Here is a 24,664-nt window from a genome sequence, read left to right as displayed (position 1 = left end):
GAATAGGATATACATGGATATATATGCATGCTACAGACATAATTACATGTATAGCATGTATATTACATGTATAGCATGCATGCTACAGACCCCTTAAATACTCGGCTAAGAAATCGCTTTATGTCATTTATTACATCCCAAGAATGTAATCAATGTACTAGTGAATACTACTACATCATATATTACATTGTATTATGGAATACTCTATTCTCTGTTATTATTACAAAGTATTATGAAAGTCTGTCCTACTGGATTTTAAAATCTTAAAACAGTTTTTCAGATGTATTAAATCAACTAGTGCTACAACTATCATTACTATGCAGTGTTATGATTCTATCTTCAACTGCCTTAAATACGTGTTCGCTAAGAAACTGCTGTACGGCATTGATTACATCCGTACAACGAATGTATTCATATAGCATGCATGCTAAAGTCACGTGAAGTACTCGGCTAAGGAATCACTATATGTCATTGATTACAATGAATAGGAAATACGGTTATATAGCAAAAGCAACTAGTGGTAGTTCCAAAATCTCTGCTAGCATTACATAGTATTACTAAATTCTATATTCTACTTGGTATGATAACCTATTACATCGTATATTACATTGTATTATGGAATACTCTATTCTCTGTTATTATTACAAAGTATTTTGAAAGTCTATCCTACTGGGTATGATCTTGAAATAGTTTTTCAGATGTATTAAATCAACTAGTGCTACTACTATCACTATCACTATTACTATGCAGTGTTATGAAATTCTATCTTCAATTGCCTATGAGATAATCTTAAATACGTGTTGGCTAAGAAATTGCTGTATGGCATTGATTACATCCATACAACGAATGTATTCATATAGCATGCATGCTAAAGTCACGTGAAGTATTCGGCTAAGAAATCACTGTATGTCATTGATTACATCCATACAACGAATAGGAAATACGGTTATATAGCAAAAGCAACTAGTGGTATTTCCAAATTCTCTGCTAGCATTACATAGTATTGCGAAATTCTATCTTCTATTGGGTATGAGAACCTTAAGTACTCGTTGGCTACTCTATTCTCTGTTATTATTACAAAGTATTATGAAAGTCTATCCTACTGGGTATGATCTTGAAATACTTTTTCAGATGTATTAAATCAACCAGTGCTACTAGTATCATTACTATGCAGTGTTATGAAATTCTATCTTCAACTGCCTATGATTTAATCTTAAATACGTGTTGGCTAAGAAATTGCTGTATGGCATTGATTACATCCATACAACGAATAGGAAATACGGTTATATAGCAAAAGCAGCTAGTGGTATTTCCAAATTCTCTGCTAGCATTACATAGTATTACGAAATTCTGTCTTCTACAGGGTATGAGAACCTTAAATACTTGTTGGCTAAGGAATTACAGTATGTCACTGATTACATTGATACAACGAATAGGATATATACCTGCTATATCCATATAGCATGCATGCTACAGACATGATTACATGTATAGCATGTATATTACATGCATAGCATGCATGCTACAGACACCTTAAATACTCGGCTAAGAAATCGCTTTATGTCATTCATTGCATCCAAACAATGTATTCATTGCATCCAAGGAATGTAATCAATGTAGTAGTGAATACTACTACATCGTATATTACATTGTATTATGGAATACTATATTCTCTGTTATTATTACAAAGTATTATGAAAGTCTATCCTACTAGGTATGATCTTGAAATAGTTTTTCAGATGTATTAAATCAACCAGTGCTCCTAGTATCATTACTATGCAGTGTTATGAAATTCTATCTTCAACTGCCTATGACTTAATCTTAAATACGTGTTGGCTAAGAAATTGCTGTATGGCATTGATTACATCCATACAACCAATATATTCATATAGCATACATGCTAAATTCACGTGCTCTGCTAAGGAATCACTATATGACATTCATTACAACGAATAGGAAATACGGTTATATAGCAAAAGCAACTAGTGGAAGTTCCAAAATCTCTTCTAGCATTACATAGTATTAGGAGATTCTATCTTCTACTGCCTATGAGATAAATACGTGTTGGCTAAGACATTGCTCCATGGCATTGATTACATCCATGCAACCAATATATTCATATAGCATGCATGCTAAAGTCACGTGAAGTACTCGGGTAAGAAATCACTGTATGTCATTGATTACATCCATACAACGAATAGGAAATACGGTTATATAGCAAAAGCAACTAGTGGTATTTCCAAATTCTCTGCTAGCATTACATAGTATTACGAAATTCTATCTTCTACTTGGTATGATAACCTTAATTACACGTTGGCTAAGGAATTACATTGTCACTGATTACATTGATACAACGAATAGGATATATACCTGCTATATCCATATAGCATGCATGCTACAGACACCTTATATACTCGGCTAAGAAATCGCTATAATTCATTGCATCCAAAGAATGTATTCATTGCCTCCAAAGAGCGTAATCAATGTAGTAGTGAATACTATTACATCGTATATTACATTGTATTATGGAATACTCTATTCTCTGTTATTATTACAAAGTATTACGAAAGTCTATCCTACTGGGTATGATCTTGAAATAGTTTTTCACATGTATTTAGTGCTACTACTATCATTACTATGCAGTGTTATGAAATTCTATCTTCAACTGCCTATGAGATAATCTTAAATACGTGTTGGCTAAGAAATTGCTGTATGGCATTGATTACATCCATTCAACTAATGTATTCATATAGCATGCATGCTAAAGTCACGTGAAGTACTCTGCTAAGGAATCACTATATGTCATTGATTACAACGAATAGGAAATACGGTTATATAGCAAAAGCAACTGGTGGTAGTTCCAACATCTCTGCTAGCATTACATAGTATTATGAAATTCTATCTTCTACTGCCTATGAGATAAATACGTGATGGCTAAGACATTGCTGCATGGCATTGAGTACATCCATGCAACCAATATATTCATATAGCATGCATGCTAAAGTCACGTGAAGTACTCGGCTAAGAAATCACTGTATGTCATTGATTACATCCATACAACGAATAGGAAATACGGTTATATAGCAAAAGCAACTAGTGGTATTTCCAAATTCTCTGCTAGCATTACATAGTATGATGAAATTCTATCTTCTATTGGGTATGATAACCTTAAGTACTCGTTGGCTAAGGAATTACATTATGTCACTGATTACATCGATACAACGAATAGGATATATACCTGCTATATCCATATAGCATGCATGCTACAGACATGATTACATGTATAGCATGTATATTACATGTATAGCATGCATGCTACAGACACCTTAAATACTCGGCTAAGAAATCGCCTTATGTCATTCATTGCATCCAAAGAATATATTCATTGCATCCAAATAATGTAATCAATGTAGTAGTGAATACTACTACATCGTATAATATATTGTATTATGGAATACTCTATTCTGTTATTATTACAAAGTATTATGAAAGTCTATCCTACTGGGTATGATCTTGAAATAGTTTTTCAGATGTATTAAATCAACCAGTGCTACTAGTATCATTACTATGGAGTGTTATGAAATTCTATCTTCAACTGCCTATGATTTAAACTTAAATACGTGTTGGCTAAGAAATTGCTGTATGGCATTGATTACATCCATGCAACGAATAGGAAACACGGTTATATAGCGAAAGCAACTAGTGGTATTTCCAAATTCTCTGCTAGCATTACATAGTATTACAAAATTCTATCTTCTACTGGGTATTAGAACCTTAAGTACTCGTTGGCTAAGGAATTACAGTATGTCACTGATTACATCGATACAACGAATAGGATATATACCTGCTATATCCATATAGCATGCATGCTACAGACATGATTACATGTATAGCATGTATATTACATGTATAGCATGCATGCTACAGACACCTTAAATACTCGGCTAAGATATCGCTTTTTGTCATTCATTGCATCCAAAGAATGTATTCATTTCATCCAAAGAACGTAATCAATGTAGTAGTGAATACTATTACATCGTATATTACATTGTATTATGGAATACTCAATTCTCTGTTATTATTACAAAGTATTATGAAAGTCTATCCTACTGGGTATGATCTTGAAATAGTTTTTCAGATGTATTAAATCTAGTGCTACTACTAACATTACTATGCAGTGTTATGAAATTCTATCTTCAACTGCCTATGATTTAATCTTAAATACGTGTTGGCTAAGAAATTGCTGTATGGCATTGATTACATCCATACAACCAATATATTCATATAGCATGCATGCTAAATTCACGTGAAGTACTCTGCTAAGGAATCACTATATGACATTCATTACAACGAATAGGAAATATGGTTATATAGCAAAAGCAACTAGTGGTAGTTCCAAAATCTCTTCTAGCATTACATAGTATTACGAGATTCTATCTTCTACTGCCTATGAGATAAATACGTGTTGGCTAAGACATTGCTTCATGGCATTGATTACATCCATGCAACCAATATATTCATATATCATGCATGCTAAAGTCACGTGAAGTACTCGGGTAAGAAATCACTGTATGTCATTGATTACATCCATACAACGAATAGGAAATACGGTTATATAGCAAAAGCAACTAGTGGTATTTCCAAATTCTCTGCTAGCATTACATAGTATTACGAAATTCTATCTTCTACTTGGTATGATAACCTTAATTACTCGTTGGCTAAGGAATTACATTATGTCACTGATTACATTGATACAACGAATAGGATATATACCTGCTATATCCATATAGCATGCATGCTACAGACACCTTAAATACTCGGCTAAGAAATCGCTATAATTAATTGCATCCAAAGAATGTATTCATTGCATCCAAAGAGCGTAATCAATGTAGTAAAGGTAAAGGTATCCCCTGTGCAAGCACCGAGTCATGCCTGACCCTTGGGGTGACGCCCTCTAGCGTTTTCTTGGCAGACTCAATACGGGGTGGTTTGCCAGTGCCTTCCCCAGTCATTACCGTTTACCCCCCAGCAGCAAGCTCATTTTACCGACCTCGGAATGATGGAAGGCTGAGTCAACCTTGAGCCGGCTGCTGGGATTGAACCGCCAGCCTCATGGGCAGACAGTTTCAGACAGCATTTCTGCTGCCTTACCACCCTGCGCCACAAGAGGCTCTTTAATCAATGTAGTAGTGAATACTATTACATCGTATATTACATTGTATTATGGAATAATCTATTCTCTGTTATTATTACAAAGTATTATGAAAGTCTATCCTACAGGGTATGATCTTGATAACCTATTACATCGTATATTACATTGTATTATGGAATACTCTATTCTCTGTTATTATTACAAAGTATTTTGAAAGTCTATCCTACTGGGTATGATCTTGAAATAGTTTTTCAGATGTATTAAATCAACTAGTGCTACTACTATCACTATCACTATTACTATGCAGTGTTATGAAATTCTATCTTCAATTGCCTATGAGATAATCTTAAATACGTGTTGGCTAAGAAATTGCTGTATGGCATTGATTACATCCATACAACGAATGTATTCATATAGCATGCATGCTAAAGTCACGTGAAGTATTCGGCTAAGAAATCACTGTATGTCATTGATTACATCCATACAACGAATAGGAAATACGGTTATATAGCAAAAGCAACTAGTGGTATTTCCAAATTCTCTGCTAGCATTACATAGTATTACGAAATTCTATCTTCTATTGGGTATGAGAACCTTAAGTACTCGTTGGCTACTCTATTCTCTGTTATTATTACAAAGTATTATGAAAGTCTATCCTCTTGGGTATGATCTTGAAATACTTTTTCAGATGTATTAAATCAACCAGTGCTACTAGTATCATTACTATGGAGTGTTATGAAATTCTATCTTCAACTGCCTATGATTTAAACTTAAATACGTGTTGGCTAAGAAATTGCTGTATGGCATTGATTACATCCATGCAACGAATAGGAAACACGGTTATATAGCGAAAGCAACTAGTGGTATTTCCAAATTCTCTGCTAGCATTACATAGTATTACAAAATTCTATCTTCTACTGGGTATTAGAACCTTAAGTACTCGTTGGCTAAGGAATTACAGTATGCCACTGATTACATCGATACAACGAATAGGATATATACCTGCTATATCCATATAGCATGCATGCTACAGACATGATTACATGTATAGCATGTATATTACATGTATAGCATGCATGCTACAGACACCTTAAATACTCGGCTAAGAAATCGCCTTATGTCATTCATTGCATCCAAAGAATATATTCATTGCATCCAAATAATGTAATCAATGTAGTAGTGAATACTACTACATCGTATAATATATTGTATTATGGAATACTCTATTCTGTTATTATTACAAAGTATTATGAAAGTCTATCCTACTGGGTATGATCTTGAAATAGTTTTTCAGATGTATTAAATCAACCAGTGCTACTAGTATCATTACTATGGAGTGTTATGAAATTCTATCTTCAACTGCCTATGATTTAAACTTAAATACGTGTTGGCTAAGAAATTGCTGTATGGCATTGATTACATCCATGCAACGAATAGGAAACATGGTTATATAGCGAAAGCAACTAGTGGTATTTCCAAATTCTCTGCAAGCATTACATAGTATTACAAAATTCTATCTTCTACTGGGTATTAGAACCTTAAGTACTCGTTGGCTAAGGAATTACAGTATGTCACTGATTAAATCGATACAACGAATAGGATATATACCTGCTATATCCATATAGCATGCATGCTACAGACATGATTACATGTATAGCATGTATATTAAATGTATAGCATGCATGCTACAGACACCTTAAATACTCGGCTAAGATATCGCTTTTTGTCATTCATTGCATCCAAAGAATGTATTCATTTCATCCAAAGAACGTAATCAATGTAGTAGTGAATACTATTACATCGTATATTACATTGTATTATGGAATACTCTATTCTCTGTTATTATTACAAAGTATTATGAAAGTCTATCCTACTGGGTATGATCTTGAAATAGTTTTTCAGATGTATTAAATCTAGTGCTACTACTAACATTACTATGCAGTGTTATGAAATTCTATCTTCAACTGCCTATGATTTAATCTTAAATACGTGTTGGCTAAGAAATTGCTGTATGGCATTGATTACATCCATACAACCAATATATTCATATAGCATGCATGCTAAATTCACGTGAAGTACTCTGCTAAGGAATCACTATATGACATTCATTACAACGAATAGGAAATATGGTTATATAGCAAAAGCAACTAGTGGTAGTTCCAAAATCTCTTCTAGCATTACATAGTATTACGAGATTCTATCTTCTACTGCCTATGAGATAAATACGTGTTGGCTAAGACATTGCATGCTACAGACATGATTACATGTATAGCATGTATATTACATGTATAGCATGCATGCTACAGACACCTTAAATACTCGGCTAAGATATCGCTTTTTGTCATTCATTGCATCCAAAGAATGTATTCATTTCATCCAAAGAACGTATGTCACTGATTACATCGATACAACGAATAGGATATATACCTGCTATATCCATATAGCATGCATGCTACAGACATGATTACATGTATAGCATGTATATTACATGTATAGCATGCATGCTACAGACACCTTAAATACTCGGCTAAGAAATCGCCTTATGTCATTCATTGCATCCAAAGAATATATTCATTGCATCCAAATAATGTAATCAATGTAGTAGTGAATACTACTACATCGTATAATATATTGTATTATGGAATACTCTATTCTGTTATTATTACAAAGTATTATGAAAGTCTATCCTACTGGGTATGATCTTGAAATAGTTTTTCAGATGTATTAAATCAACTAGTGCTACTACTAACATTACTATGCAGTGTTATGAAATTCTATCTTCAACTGCCTATGAGATAATCTTAAATACGTGTTGGGTAAGAAATTGCTGTATGGCATTGATTACATCCATACAACGAATGTATTCATATAGCATGCATACTAAAGTCACGTGAAGTACTCTGCTAAGGAATCACTATATGTCATTGATTACAACGAATAGGAAATACGGTTATATAGCAAAAGCAAATAGTGGTAGTTCCAACATCTCTGCTAGCATTACATAGTATTACGAAATTCTATCTTCTACTGCCTATGAGATAAATACGTGTTGGCTAAGACATTGTTGCATGGCATTGATTACATCCATGCAACCAATATATTCATATAGCATTCATGCTAAAGTCACGTGAAGTACTCGGCTAAGAAATCACTGTATGTCATTGATTACATCCATACAATGAATAGGAAATACGGTTATATAGCAAAAGCAACTAGTGGTACTTCCAAATTCTCTGCTAGCATTACATAGTATTACGAAATTCTATCTTCTACTGGGTATGATAACCTTAAGTACTCGTTGGCTAAGGAATTACATTATGTCACTGATTACATTGATACAACGAATAGGATATATACCTGCTATATCCATATAGCATGCATGCTACAGACATGATTACATGTATAGCATGTATATTACATGTATAGCATGCATGCTACAGACCCCTTAAATACTCGGCTAAGAAATCGCTTTATGTCATTCATTGCATCCAAAGAATGTAATCAATGTAGTAGTGAATACTACTACATCGTAAATTACATTGTATTATGGAATACTCTATTCTCTGTTATTATTACAAAGTATTATGAAAGTCTATCCTACTGGGTATGATCTTGAAATAGTTTTTCAGATGTATTAAATCAACTAGTGCTACTACTATCATTACTATGCAGTGTTATGAAATTCTATCTTCAACTGCCTATGAGATAATCTTAAATACGTGTTGGCTAAGAAATTGCTGTATGGCATTGATTACATCCATACAACGAATGTATTCATATAGCATGCATGCTAAAGTCACGTGAAGTACTCGGCTAAGGAATCACTATATGTCATTGATTACAACGAATAGGAAATACGGTTATATAGCAAAAGGAACTAGTGGTATTTCCAAATTCTCTGCTAGCATTACATAGTATTACGAAATTCTATCTTCTATTGGGTATGATAACCTTAAGTACTCCTTGGCTAAGGAATTACATTATGTCACTGATTACATCGATACAACTAATAGGATATATACCTGCTATATCCATATAGCATGCATGCTACAGACATGATTACATGTATAGCATGTATATTACATGTATAGTATGCATGTAAAAGACACCTTAAATACTCGGCTAAGAAATCGCTTTATGTCATTCATTGCATCCAAACCATGTATTCATTGCATCCAAAGAATGTAATCAATGTAGTAGTGAATACTACTACATCGTATATTACATTGTATTATGGAATACTGTATTCTCTGTTCTTATTACAGTATTATGAAAGTCTATCCTACTGGGTATGATCTTGAAATAGTTTTTCATATGTATTAAATCAACTAGTGATACTACTATCATTACTATGCAGTGTTATGAAATTCTATCTTCTACTGCCTATGAGATAAATACGTGTTGGCTAAGACATTGCTGCATGGCATTGATTACATCCATGCAACGAATATATTCATATAGCATGCATGCTAAAGTCATGTGAAGTACTCGGCTAAGAAATCACTGTATGTCATTGATTACATCCATACAACGAATAGGAAATAGGGTTATATAGCAAAAGCAACTAGTGGTATTTCCAAATTCTCTGCTAGCATTACATAGTATTACGAAATTCTATCTTCTACTGGGTATGAGAACCTTAAGTACTCATTGGCTGAATTACATTATGTCACTGATTACATTGATACAACGAATAGGATATATACCTGCTATATCCATATAGCATGCATGCTACAGACATGATTACATGTATAGCATTGTATATTACATGCATAGCATGCATGCTACAGACACCTTAAATACTCGGCTAAGAAATCGCTTTATGTCATTCATTGCATCCAAAGAATGTAATCAATGTAATAGTGAATACTACTACATCGTATATTACCTTGTATTATGGAATACTCTATTCTCTCTTCTTATTACAAAGTATTATGAAAGTCTAGCCTACTGGGTATGATCTTGAAATAGCTTTTCAGATGTATTAAATCAACTAGTGCTACTACTATCATTACTATGCAGTGTTATGAAATTCTATCTACTGCTGCCTATGAGATAAATACGTGTTGGCTAAGAAATTGCTGCATGGCATTGATTACATCCATGCAACGAATATATTCATATAGCATGCAGGCTAAATTCACGTGAAGTACTCTGCTAAGGAATCACTATATGTCATTGATTACATCCATACAACGAATAGGAAATACGGTTATATAGCAAAAGCAACTAGTGGTAGTTCCAAAATCTCTGCTAGCATTACATAGTATTACGAAATTCTATCTTCTACTGCCTATGAGATAAATACGTGTTGGCTAAGATATTGCTGCATGGCATTGATTACATCCATGCAACCAATATATTCATATAGCATGCATGCTATAGTCACGTGAAGTACTCGGCTAAGAAATCACTGTATGTCATTGATTACATCCATACAACGAATAGGAAATACGGTTATATAGCAAAAGCAACTAGTGGTAGTTCCAAAATCTCTGCTAGCATTACATAGTATTACGAAATTCTATCTTCTACGATAACCTTAAGTACTCGTTGATATGATAACCTTAAGTACTCGTTGGCTAAGGAATTACATTATGTCACTGATTACATCGATACAACGAATAGGATATACATGCATATATATGCATGCTACAGACATAATTACATGTATAGCATGTATATTACATGTATAGCATGCATGCTACAGACCACTTAAATACTCGGCTAAGAAATCGCTTTATGTCATTTATTACATCCAAAGAATGTAATCAATGTACTAGTGAATACTACTACATCATATATTACATTGTATTATGGAATACTCTATTCTCTGTTATTATTACAAAGTATTATGAAAGTCTGTCCTACTGGGTATGACCTTAAAACAGTTTTTCAGATGTATTAAATCAACTAGTGCTACAACTATCATTACTATGCAGTGTTATGAAATTCTATCTTCAACTGCCTTAAATACGTGTTCGCTAAGAAACTGCTGTACGGGATTGATTACATCCGTACAACGAATGTATTCATATAGCATGCATGCTAAAGTCACGTGAAGTACTCGGCTAAGGAATCACTATATGTCATTGATTACAATGAATAGGAAATACGGTTATATAGCAAAAGCAACTAGTGGTAGTTCCAAAATCTCTGCTAGTATTACATAGTATTACGAAATTCTATCTTCTACTGGGTATGAGAACCTTAAGTACTAATTGGCTAAGGAATTACATTATGTCACTGATTACATTGATACAACGAATAGGATATATACCTGCTATATCCATATAGCATGCATGCTACAGACATGATTACATGTATAGCATGTATATTACATGTATAGCATGCATGCTACAGACACCTTAAATACTCGGCTAAGAAATCGCCTTATGTCATTCATTGCATCCAAAGAATATATTCATTGCATCCAAATAATGTAATCAATGTAGTAGTGAATACTACTACATCGTATAATATATTGTATTATGGAATACTCTATTCTGTTATTATTACAAAGTATTATGAAAGTCTATCCTACTGGGTATGATCTTGAAATAGTTTTTCAGATGTATTAAATCAACCAGTGCTACTAGTATCATTACTATGGAGTGTTATGAAATTCTATCTTCAACTGCCTATGATTTAAACTTAAATACGTGTTGGCTAAGAAATTGCTGTATGGCATTGATTACATCCATGCAACGAATAGGAAACATGGTTATATAGCGAAAGCAACTAGTGGTATTTCCAAATTCTCTGCAAGCATTACATAGTATTACAAAATTCTATCTTCTACTGGGTATTAGAACCTTAAGTACTCGTTGGCTAAGGAATTACAGTATGTCACTGATTAAATCGATACAACGAATAGGATATATACCTGCTATATCCATATAGCATGCATGCTACAGACATGATTACATGTATAGCATGTATATTAAATGTATAGCATGCATGCTACAGACACCTTAAATACTCGGCTAAGATATCGCTTTTTGTCATTCATTGCATCCAAAGAATGTATTCATTTCATCCAAAGAACGTAATCAATGTAGTAGTGAATACTATTACATCGTATATTACATTGTATTATGGAATACTCTATTCTCTGTTATTATTACAAAGTATTATGAAAGTCTATCCTACTGGGTATGATCTTGAAATAGTTTTTCAGATGTATTAAATCTAGTGCTACTACTAACATTACTATGCAGTGTTATGAAATTCTATCTTCAACTGCCTATGATTTAATCTTAAATACGTGTTGGCTAAGAAATTGCTGTATGGCATTGATTACATCCATACAACCAATATATTCATATAGCATGCATGCTAAATTCACGTGAAGTACTCTGCTAAGGAATCACTATATGACATTCATTACAACGAATAGGAAATATGGTTATATAGCAAAAGCAACTAGTGGTAGTTCCAAAATCTCTTCTAGCATTACATAGTATTACGAGATTCTATCTTCTACTGCCTATGAGATAAATACGTGTTGGCTAAGACATTGCATGCTACAGACATGATTACATGTATAGCATGTATATTACATGTATAGCATGCATGCTACAGACACCTTAAATACTCGGCTAAGATATCGCTTTTTGTCATTCATTGCATGCAAAGAATGTATTCATTTCATCCAAAGAACGTATGTCACTGATTACATCGATACAACGAATAGGATATATACCTGCTATATCCATATAGCATGCATGCTACAGACATGATTACATGTATAGCATGTATATTACATGTATAGCATGCATGCTACAGACACCTTAAATACTCGGCTAAGAAATCGCCTTATGTCATTCATTGCATCCAAAGAATATATTCATTGCATCCAAATAATGTAATCAATGTAGTAGTGAATACTACTACATCGTATAATATATTGTATTATGGAATACTCTATTCTGTTATTATTACAAAGTATTATGAAAGTCTATCCTACTGGGTATGATCTTGAAATAGTTTTTCAGATGTATTAAATCAACTAGTGCTACTACTAACATTACTATGCAGTGTTATGAAATTCTATCTTCAACTGCCTATGAGATAATCTTAAATACGTGTTGGGTAAGAAATTGCTGTATGGCATTGATTACATCCATACAACGAATGTATTCATATAGCATGCATACTAAAGTCACGTGAAGTACTCTGCTAAGGAATCACTATATGTCATTGATTACAACGAATAGGAAATACGGTTATATAGCAAAAGCAAATAGTGGTAGTTCCAACATCTCTGCTAGCATTACATAGTATTACGAAATTCTATCTTCTACTGCCTATGAGATAAATATGTGTTGGCTAAGACATTGTTGCATGGCATTGATTACATCCATGCAACCAATATATTCATATAGCATTCATGCTAAAGTCACGTGAAGTACTCGGCTAAGAAATCACTGTATGTCATTGATTACATCCATACAATGAATAGGAAATACGGTTATATAGCAAAAGCAACTAGTGGTACTTCCAAATTCTCTGCTAGCATTACATAGTATTACGAAATTCTATCTTCTACTGGGTATGATAACCTTAAGTACTCGTTGGCTAAGGAATTACATTATGTCACTGATTACATTGATACAACGAATAGGATATATACCTGCTATATCCATATAGCATGCATGCTACAGACATGATTACATGTATAGCATGTATATTACATGTATAGCATGCATGCTACAGACCCCTTAAATACTCGGCTAAGAAATCGCTTTATGTCATTCATTGCATCCAAAGAATGTAATCAATGTAGTAGTGAATACTACTACATCGTAAATTACATTGTATTATGGAATACTCTATTCTCTGTTATTATTACAAAGTATTATGAAAGTCTATCCTACTGGGTATGATCTTGAAATAGTTTTTCAGATGTATTAAATCAACTAGTGCTACTACTATCATTACTATGCAGTGTTATGAAATTCTATCTTCAACTGCCTATGAGATAATCTTAAATACGTGTTGGCTAAGAAATTGCTGTATGGCATTGATTACATCCATACAACGAATGTATTCATATAGCATGCATGCTAAAGTCACGTGAAGTACTCGGCTAAGGAATCACTATATGTCATTGATTACAACGAATAGGAAATACGGTTATATAGCAAAAGGAACTAGTGGTATTTCCAAATTCTCTGCTAGCATTACATAGTATTACGAAATTCTATCTTCTATTGGGTATGATAACCTTAAGTACTCCTTGGCTAAGGAATTACATTATGTCACTGATTACATCGATACAACTAATAGGATATATACCTGCTATATCCATATAGCATGCATGCTACAGACATGATTACATGTATAGCATGTATATTACATGTATAGTATGCATGTAAAAGACACCTTAAATACTCGGCTAAGAAATCGCTTTATGTCATTCATTGCATCCAAACCATGTATTCATTGCATCCAAAGAATGTAATCAATGTAGTAGTGAATACTACTACATCGTATATTACATTGTATTATGGAATACTGTATTCTCTGTTCTTATTACAGTATTATGAAAGTCTATCCTACTGGGTATGATCTTGAAATAGTTTTTCATATGTATTAAATCAACTAGGATACTACTATCATTACTATGCAGTGTTATGAAATTCTATCTTCTACTGCCTATGAGATAAATACGTGTTGGCTAAGACATTGCTGCATGGCATTGATTACATCCATGCAACGAATATATTCATATAGCATGCATGCTAAAGTCATGTGAAGTACTCGGCTAAGAAATCACTGTATGTCATTGATTACATCCATACAACGAATAGGAAATAGGGTTATATAGCAAAAGCAACTAGTGGTATTTCCAAATTCTCTGCTAGCATTACATAGTATTACGAAATTCTATCTTCTACTGGGTATGAGAACCTTAAGTACTCATTGGCTGAATTACATTATGTCACTGATTACATTGATACAACGAATAGGATATATACCTGCTATATCCATATAGCATGCATGCTACAGACATGATTACATGTATAGCATTGTATATTACATGCATAGCATGCATGCTACAGACACCTTAAATACTCGGCTAAGAAATCGCTTTATGTCATTCATTGCATCCAAAGAATGTAATCAATGTAATAGTGAATACTACTACATCGTATATTACCTTGTATTATGGAATACTCTATTCTCTCTTCTTATTACAAAGTATTATGAAAGTCTAGCCTACTGGGTATGATCTTGAAATAGCTTTTCAGATGTATTAAATCAACTAGTGCTACTACTATCATTACTATGCAGTGTTATGAAATTCTATCTACTGCTGCCTATGAGATAAATACGTGTTGGCTAAGAAATTGCTGCATGGCATTGATTACATCCATGCAACGAATATATTCATATAGCATGCAGGCTAAATTCACGTGAAGTACTCTGCTAAGGAATCACTATATGTCATTGATTACATCCATACAACGAATAGGAAATACGGTTATATAGCAAAAGCAACTAGTGGTAGTTCCAAAATCTCTGCTAGCATTACATAGTATTACGAAATTCTATCTTCTACTGCCTATGAGATAAATACGTGTTGGCTAAGATATTGCTGCATGGCATTGATTACATCCATGCAACCAATATATTCATATAGCATGCATGCTATAGTCACGTGAAGTACTCGGCTAAGAAATCACTGTATGTCATTGATTACATCCATACAACGAATAGGAAATACGGTTATATAGCAAAAGCAACTAGTGGTAGTTCCAAAATCTCTGCTAGCATTACATAGTATTACGAAATTCTATCTTCTACGATAACCTTAAGTACTCGTTGATATGATAACCTTAAGTACTCGTTGGCTAAGGAATTACATTATGTCACTGATTACATCGATACAACGAATAGGATATACATGCATATATATGCATGCTACAGACATAATTACATGTATAGCATGTATATTACATGTATAGCATGCATGCTACAGACCACTTAAATACTCGGCTAAGAAATCGCTTTATGTCATTTATTACATCCAAAGAATGTAATCAATGTACTAGTGAATACTACTACATCATATATTACATTGTATTATGGAATACTCTATTCTCTGTTATTATTACAAAGTATTATGAAAGTCTGTCCTACTGGGTATGACCTTAAAACAGTTTTTCAGATGTATTAAATCAACTAGTGCTACAACTATCATTACTATGCAGTGTTATGAAATTCTATCTTCAACTGCCTTAAATACGTGTTCGCTAAGAAACTGCTGTACGGGATTGATTACATCCGTACAACGAATGTATTCATATAGCATGCATGCTAAAGTCACGTGAAGTACTCGGCTAAGGAATCACTATATGTCATTGATTACAATGAATAGGAAATACGGTTATATAGCAAAAGCAACTAGTGGTAGTTCCAAAATCTCTGCTAGTATTACATAGTATTACGAAATTCTATCTTCTACTGGGTATGAGAACCTTAAGTACTAATTGGCTAAGGAATTACATTATGTCACTGATTACATTGATACAACGAATAGGATATATACCTGCTATATCCATATAGCATGCATGCTACAGACATGATTACATGTATAGCATTGTATATTACATGCATAGCATGCATGCTACAGACACCTTAAATACTCGGCTAAGAAATCGCTTTATGTCATTCATTGCATCCAAAGAATGTAATCAATGTAATAGTGAATACTACTACATCGTATATTACCTTGTATTATGGAATACTCTATTCTCTCTTCTTATTACAAAGTATTATGAAAGTCTATCCTACTGGGTATGATCTTGAAATAGTTTTTCAGATGTATTAAATCAACTAGTGCTACTACTATCACTATCACTATTACTATGCAGTGTTATGAAATTCTATCTTCAATTGCCTATGAGATAATCTTAAATACGTGTTGGCTAAGAAATTGCTGTATGGCATTGATTACATCCATACAACGAATGTATTCATATAGCATGCATGCTAAAGTCACGTGAAGTATTCGGCTAAGAAATCACTGTATGTCATTGATTACATCCATACAACAAATAGGAAATACGGTTATATAGCAAAAGCAACTAGTGGCAGTTCCAAAATCTCTGCTAGCATTACATAGTATTACGAAATTCTATCTTCTACGATAACCTTAAGTACTCGTTGATATGATAACCTTAAGTACTCGTTGGCTAAGGAACTACATTATGTCACTGATTACATCGATACAACGAATAGGATATACATGCATATATATGCATGCTACAGACATAATTACATGTATAGCATGTATATTACATGTATAGCATGCATGCTACAGACCCCTTAAATACTCGGCTAAGAAATCGCTTTATGTCATTTATTACATCCAAAGAATTTAATCAATGTACTAGTGAATACTACTACATCATATATTACATTGTATTATGGAATACTCTATTCTCTGTTATTATTACAAAGTATTATGAAAGTCTGTCCTACCTTAAAACAGTTTTTCAGATGTATTAAATCAACTAGTGCTACAACTATCATTACTATGCAGTGTTATGAAATTCTATCTTCAACTGCCTTAAATACGTGTTCGCTAAGAAACTGCTGTACGGGATTGATTACATCCGTACAACGAATGTATTCATATAGCATGCATGCTAAAGTCACGTGAAGTACTCGGCTAAGGAATCACTATATGTCATTGATTACAATGAATAGGAAATACGGTTATATAGCAAAAGCAACTAGTGGTAGTTCCAAAATCTCTGCTAGCATTACATAGTATTACGAAATTCTATCTTCTACTGCCTATGAGATAAATACGTGTTGTCAAAGACATTGCTGCATGGCATTGATTACATCCATGCAACCAATACATTCATATAGCATGCATGCTAAAGTCACGTGAAGTACTCGGCTAAGAAATCACTGTATGTCATTGATTACATCGAATAGGAAATACGGTTATATAGCAAAAGCAACTAGTGGTATTTCCAAATTCTCTGCTAGTATTACATAGTATTACGAAATTCTATCTTCTACTTGGTATGATAACCTATTACATCGTATATTACATTGTATTATGGAATACTCTATTCTCTGTTATTATTACAAAGTATTTTGAAAGTCTATCCTACTGGGTATGATCTTGAAATAGTTTTTCAGATGTATTAAATCAACTAGTGCTACTACTATCACTATCACTATTACTATGCAGTGTTATGAAATTCTATCTTCAATTGCCTATGAGATAATCTTAAATACGTGTTGGCTAAGAAATTGCTGTATGGCATTGATTACATCCATACAACGAATGTATTCATATAGCATGCATGCTAAAGTCACGTGAAGTATTCGGCTAAGAAATCACTGTATGTCATTGATTACATCCATACAACGAATAGGAAATACGGTTATATAACAAAAGCAACTAGTGGTATTTCCAAATTCTCTGCTAGCATTACATAGTATTACGAAATTCTGTCTTCTACAGGTTATGAGAACCTTAAATACTTGTTGGCTAAGGAATTACAGTATGTCACTGATTACATTGATACAATGAATAGGATATATACCTGCTATATCCATATAGCATGCATGCTACAGACATGATTACATGTATAGCATGTATATTACATGCATAGCATGCATGCTACAGACACCTTAAATACTCGGCTAAGAAATCGCTTTATGTCATTCATTGCATCCAAACAATGTATTCATTGCATCCAAGGAATGTAATCAATGTAGTAGTGAATACTACTACATCGTATATTACATTGTATTATGGAATACTCTATTCTCTGTTATTATTACAAAGTATTATGAGTCTATACTACTAGGTATGATCTTGAAATAGTTTTTCAGATGTATTAAATCAACCAGTGCTCCTAGTATCATTACTATGCAGTGTTATGAAATTCTATCTTCAACTGCCTATGAGATAATCTTAAATACGTGTTGGCTAAGAAATTGCTGTATGGCATTGATTACATCCATACAAACAATATATTCATATAGCATGCATGCTAAATTCACGTGAAGTACTCTGCTAAGGAATCACTATATGACATTCATTACAACGAATAGGAAATACGGTTATATAGCAAAAGCAACTAGTGGTAGTTCCAAAATCTCTTCTAGCATTACATAGTATTAGGAGATTCTATCTTCTACTGCCTATGAGATAAATACGTGTTGGCTAAGACATTGCTCCATGGCATTGATTACATCCATGCAACCAATATATTCATATAGCATGCATGCTAAAGTCACGTGAAGTACTCGGGTAAGAAATCACTGTATGTCATTGATTACATCCATACAACGAATAGGAAATACGGTTATATAGCAAAAGCAACTAGTGGTATTTCCAAATTCTCTGCTAGCATTACATAGTATTACGAAATTCTATCTTCTACTTGGTATGATAACCTTAATTACACGTTGGCTAAGGAATTACATTATGGCACTGATTACATTGATACAACGAATAGGATATATACCTGCTATATCCATATAGTATGCATGCTACAGACACCTTAAATACTCGGCTAAGAAATCGCTATAATTCATTGCATCCAAAGAATGTATTCATTGCCTCCAAAGAGCGTAATCAATGTAGTAGTGAATACTATTACATCGTATATTACATTGTATTATGGAATACTCTATTCTCTGTTATTATTACAAAGTATTACGAAAGTCTATCCTACTGGGTATGATCTTGAAATAGTTTTTCACATGTATTTAGTGCTACTACTATCATTACTATGCAGTGTTATGAAATTCTATCTTCAACTGCCTATGAGATAATCTTAAATACGTGTTGGCTAAGAAATTGCTGTATGGCATTGATTACATCCATTCAACTAATGTATTCATATAGCATGCATGCTAAAGTCACGTGAAGTACTCTGCTAAGGAATCACTATATGTCATTGATTACAACGAATAGGAAATACGGTTATATAGCAAAAGCAACTGGTGGTAGTTCCAACATCTCTGCTAGCATTACATCGTATTATGAAATTCTATCTTCTACTGCCTATGAGATAAATACGTGATGGCTAAGACATTGCTGCATGGCATTGAGTACATTCATGCAACCAATATATTCATATAGCATGCATGCTAAAGTCACGTGAAGTACTCGGCTAAGAAATCACTGTATGTCATTGATTACATCCATACAACGAATAGGAAATACGGTTATATAGCAAAAGCAACTAGTGGTATTTCCAAATTCTCTGCTAGCATTACATAGTATTATGAAATTCTATCTTCTATTGGGTATGATAACCTTAAGTACTCGTTGGCTAAGGAATTACATTATGTCACTGATTACATCGATACAACGAATAGGATATATACCTGCTATATCCATATAGCATGCATGCTACAGACATGATTACATGTATAGCATGTATATTACATGTATAGCATGCATGCTACAGACACCTTAAATACTCGGCTAAGAAATCGCCTTATGTCATTCATTGCATCCAAAGAATATATTCATTGCATCCAAATAATGCAATCAATGTAGTAGTGAATACTAATACATCGTATAATATATTGTATTATGGAATACTCTATTCTGTTATTATTACAAAGTATTATGAAAGTCTATCCTACTGGGTATGATCTTGAAATAGTTTTTCAGATGTATTAAATCAACCAGTGCTACGAGTATCATTACTATGCAGTGTTATGAAATTCTATCTTCAACTGCCTATGAGATAAATACGTGTTGGCTAAGACATTGCTGCATGGCATTGATTACATCCATGCAACCAATATATTCATATAGCATTCATGCTAAAGTCACGTGAAGTACTCGGCTAAGAAATCACTGTATGTCATTGATTACATCCATACAACGAATAGGAAATACGGTTATATAGCAAAAGCAACTAGTGGTACTTCCAAATTCTCTGCTAGCATTACATAGTATTACGAAATTCTATCTTCTACGATAACCTTAAGTACTCGTTGATATGATAACGTTAAGTACTCGTTGGCTAAGGAATTACATTATGTCACTGATTACATCGATACAACGAATAGGATATACATGCATATATATGCATGCTACAGACATGATTACATGTATAGCATGTATATTACATGTATAGCATGCATGCTACAGACCACTTAAATACTCGGCTAAGAAATCGCTTTATGTCATTCATTGCATCCAAAGAATGTATTAATTGCATCCAATGAATGTAATCAATGTAGTAGTGAATACTACTACATCGTAAATTACATTGTATTATGGAATACTCTATTCTCTGTTATTATTACAAAGTATTATGAAAGTCTATCCTACTGGGTATGATCTTGAAATAGTTTTTCAGATGTATTAAATCAACTAGTGCTACTACTATCATTACTATGCAGTGTTATGAAATTCAACTGCCTATGATTTAATCTTAAATACGTGTTGGCTAAGAAATTGCTGTATGGCATTGATTACATCCATACAACCAATATATTCATATAGCATGCATGCTAAATTCACGTGAAGTACTCTGCTAAGGAATCATTATATGACATTCATTACAACGAATAGGAAATACGGTTATATAGCAAAAGCAACTAGTGGTAGTTCCAAAATCTCTTCTAGTATTACATAGTATTCATATAGCATGCATACTAAAGTCACGTGAAGTACTCTGCTAAGGAATCACTATATGTCATTGATTACAACGAATAGGAAATACGGTTATATAGCAAAAGCAACTAGTGGTAGTTCCAACATCTCTGCTAGCATTACATAGTATTACGAAATTCTATCTTCTCCTGCCTATGAGATAAATACGTGTTGGCTAAGACATTGCTGCATGGCATTGATTACATCCATGCAACCAATATATTCATATAGCATTCATGCTAAAGTCACGTGAAGTACTCGGCTAAGAAATCACTGTATGTCATTGATTACATCCATACAATGAATAGGAAATACGGTTATATAGCAAAAGCAACTAGTGGTACTTCCAAATTCTCTGCTAGCATTACATAGTATTACGAAATTCTATCTTCTACGATAACCTTAAGTACTCGTTGGCTAAGGAATTACATTACGTCACTGATTACATCGATACAACGAATAGGATATACATGTATATATATGCATGCTACAGACATGATTACATGTATAGCATGTATATTACATGTATAGCATGCATACTACAGACCCCTTAAATACTCGGCTAAGAAATCGCTTTATGTCATTCATTGCATCCAAAGAATGTAATCAATGTAGTAGTGAATAGTAGTAGTGTAGTAGTGAATACTACTACATCGTAAATTACATTGTATTATGGAATACTCTATTCTCTGTTATTATTACAAAGTATTATGAAAGTCTATCCTACTGGGTATGATCTTGAAATAGTTTTTCAGATGTATTAAATCAACTAGTGCTACTACTATCATTACTATGCAGTGTTATGAAATTCTATCTTCAACTGCCTATGAGATAATCTTAAATACGTGTTGGCTAAGAAATTGCTGTATGGCATTGATTACATCCATACAAGGAATGTATTCATATAGCATGCATGCTAAAGTCATGTGAAGTACTCGGCTAAGGAATCACTATATGTCATTGATTACAACGAATAGGAAATACGGTTATATAGCAAAAGGAACTAGTGGTATTTCCAAATTCTCTGCTAGCATTACATAGTATTACGAAATTCTATCTTCTATTGGGTATGATAACCTTAAGTACTCCTTGGCTAAGGAATTACATTATGTCACTGATTACATCGATACAACTAATAGGATATATACCTGCTATATCCATATAGCATGCATGCTACAGACATGATTACATGTATAGCATGTATATTACATGTATAGTATGCATGTAACAGACACCTTAAATACTCGGCTAAGAAATCGCTTTATGTCATTCATTGCATCCAAAGAATGTATTCATTGCATCCAAAGAATGTAATCAATGTAGTAGTGAAAACTACTACATCGTATATTACAATGTATTATGGAATACTCTATTCTCTGTTCTTATTACAAAGAATTATGAAAGTCTATCCTACTGGGTATGATCTTGAAATAGTTTTTCAGATGTATTAAATCAACTAGTGATACTACTATCATTACTATGCAGTGTTATGAAATTCTATCTTCTACTGCCTATGAGATAAATACGTGTTGGCTAAGACATTGCTGCATGGCATTGATTACATCCATGCAACGAATATATTCATATAGCATGCATGCTAAAGTCATGTGAAGTACTCGGCTAAGAAATCACTGTATGTCATTGATTACATCCATACAACGAATAGGAAATACGGTTATATAGCAAAAGCAACTAGTGGTATTTCCAAATTCTCTGATAGCATTACATAGTATTACGAAATTCTATGTTCTACTGGGTATGAGAACCTTAAGTACTCATTGGCTAAGGAATTACATTATGTCACTGATTACATTGATATTACGAATAGGATATATACCTGCTATATCCATATAGCATGCATGCTACAGACATGATTACATGTATAGCATTGTATATTACATGCATAGCATGCATGCTACAGACACCTGAAATACTCGGCTAAGAAATCGCTTTATGTCATTCATTGCATCCAGAGAACGTAATCAATGTAGTAGTGAATACTATTACATCGTATATTACATTGTATTATGGAATGCTCTATTCTGTGTTATTATTACAAAGTATTATGAAAGTCTATCCTACTGGGTATGATCTTGAAATAGTTTTTCAGATGTATTAAATCAACTAGTGCTTCTACTAACATTACTATGCAGTGTTATGAAATTCTATCTTCAACTGCGTATGAGATAATCTTAAATACGTGTTGGGTAAGAAATTGCTGTATGGCATTGATTACATCCATACAACGAATGTATTCATATAGCATGCATGCTAAAGTCACGTGAAGTACTCTGCTAAGGAATCACTATACTATAATACTAGCAGAGAATTTGGAAATACCACTAGTTGCTTTTGCTATTTCCTGCTATTTTGTCTTTCCTATTCGTTGTATGGATGTAATCAATGACATACAGTGATTTCTTAGCCGAGTACTTCACGTGACTTTAGCATGCATGCTATATGAATATATTCGCATGGATGTAATCAATTTGAAGCGCTGCATTTGTAGTCGGGATAGAGCATCCGCTATATCCGCTATATCCACTATATCGTTGTCCACCCCTGGAACATGCTTGGCGGAAAAAGAAATGTTAAACTAAGCAGGTCAACACTAGGCGGCGCACCAAACGCATTACCCGCTCGGAGCGAGAAGACTGCCGATTGACAACCCTGACAACCGCCTGGTTATCACACCAAAAGGTAACCTATGGTTCTTGAACTCCTTGCTCCATATAACCACCGCGGCCAAAATTGGAAAGAGCTCAAGGAACGTAAGATCCCTAAGGAGGCCCCCGGTTTTCCAACTGGCAGGCCAAGGATGAGCGCACCATCTGTTATTGAAAAACACGCCG

This window comes from Paroedura picta, chromosome 5, assembly GCF_049243985.1.
Source record: "Paroedura picta isolate Pp20150507F chromosome 5, Ppicta_v3.0, whole genome shotgun sequence".
Taxonomy (NCBI): Eukaryota; Metazoa; Chordata; class Lepidosauria; order Squamata; family Gekkonidae; genus Paroedura; species Paroedura picta.
This window is presented reverse-complemented; position numbering follows the sequence as displayed.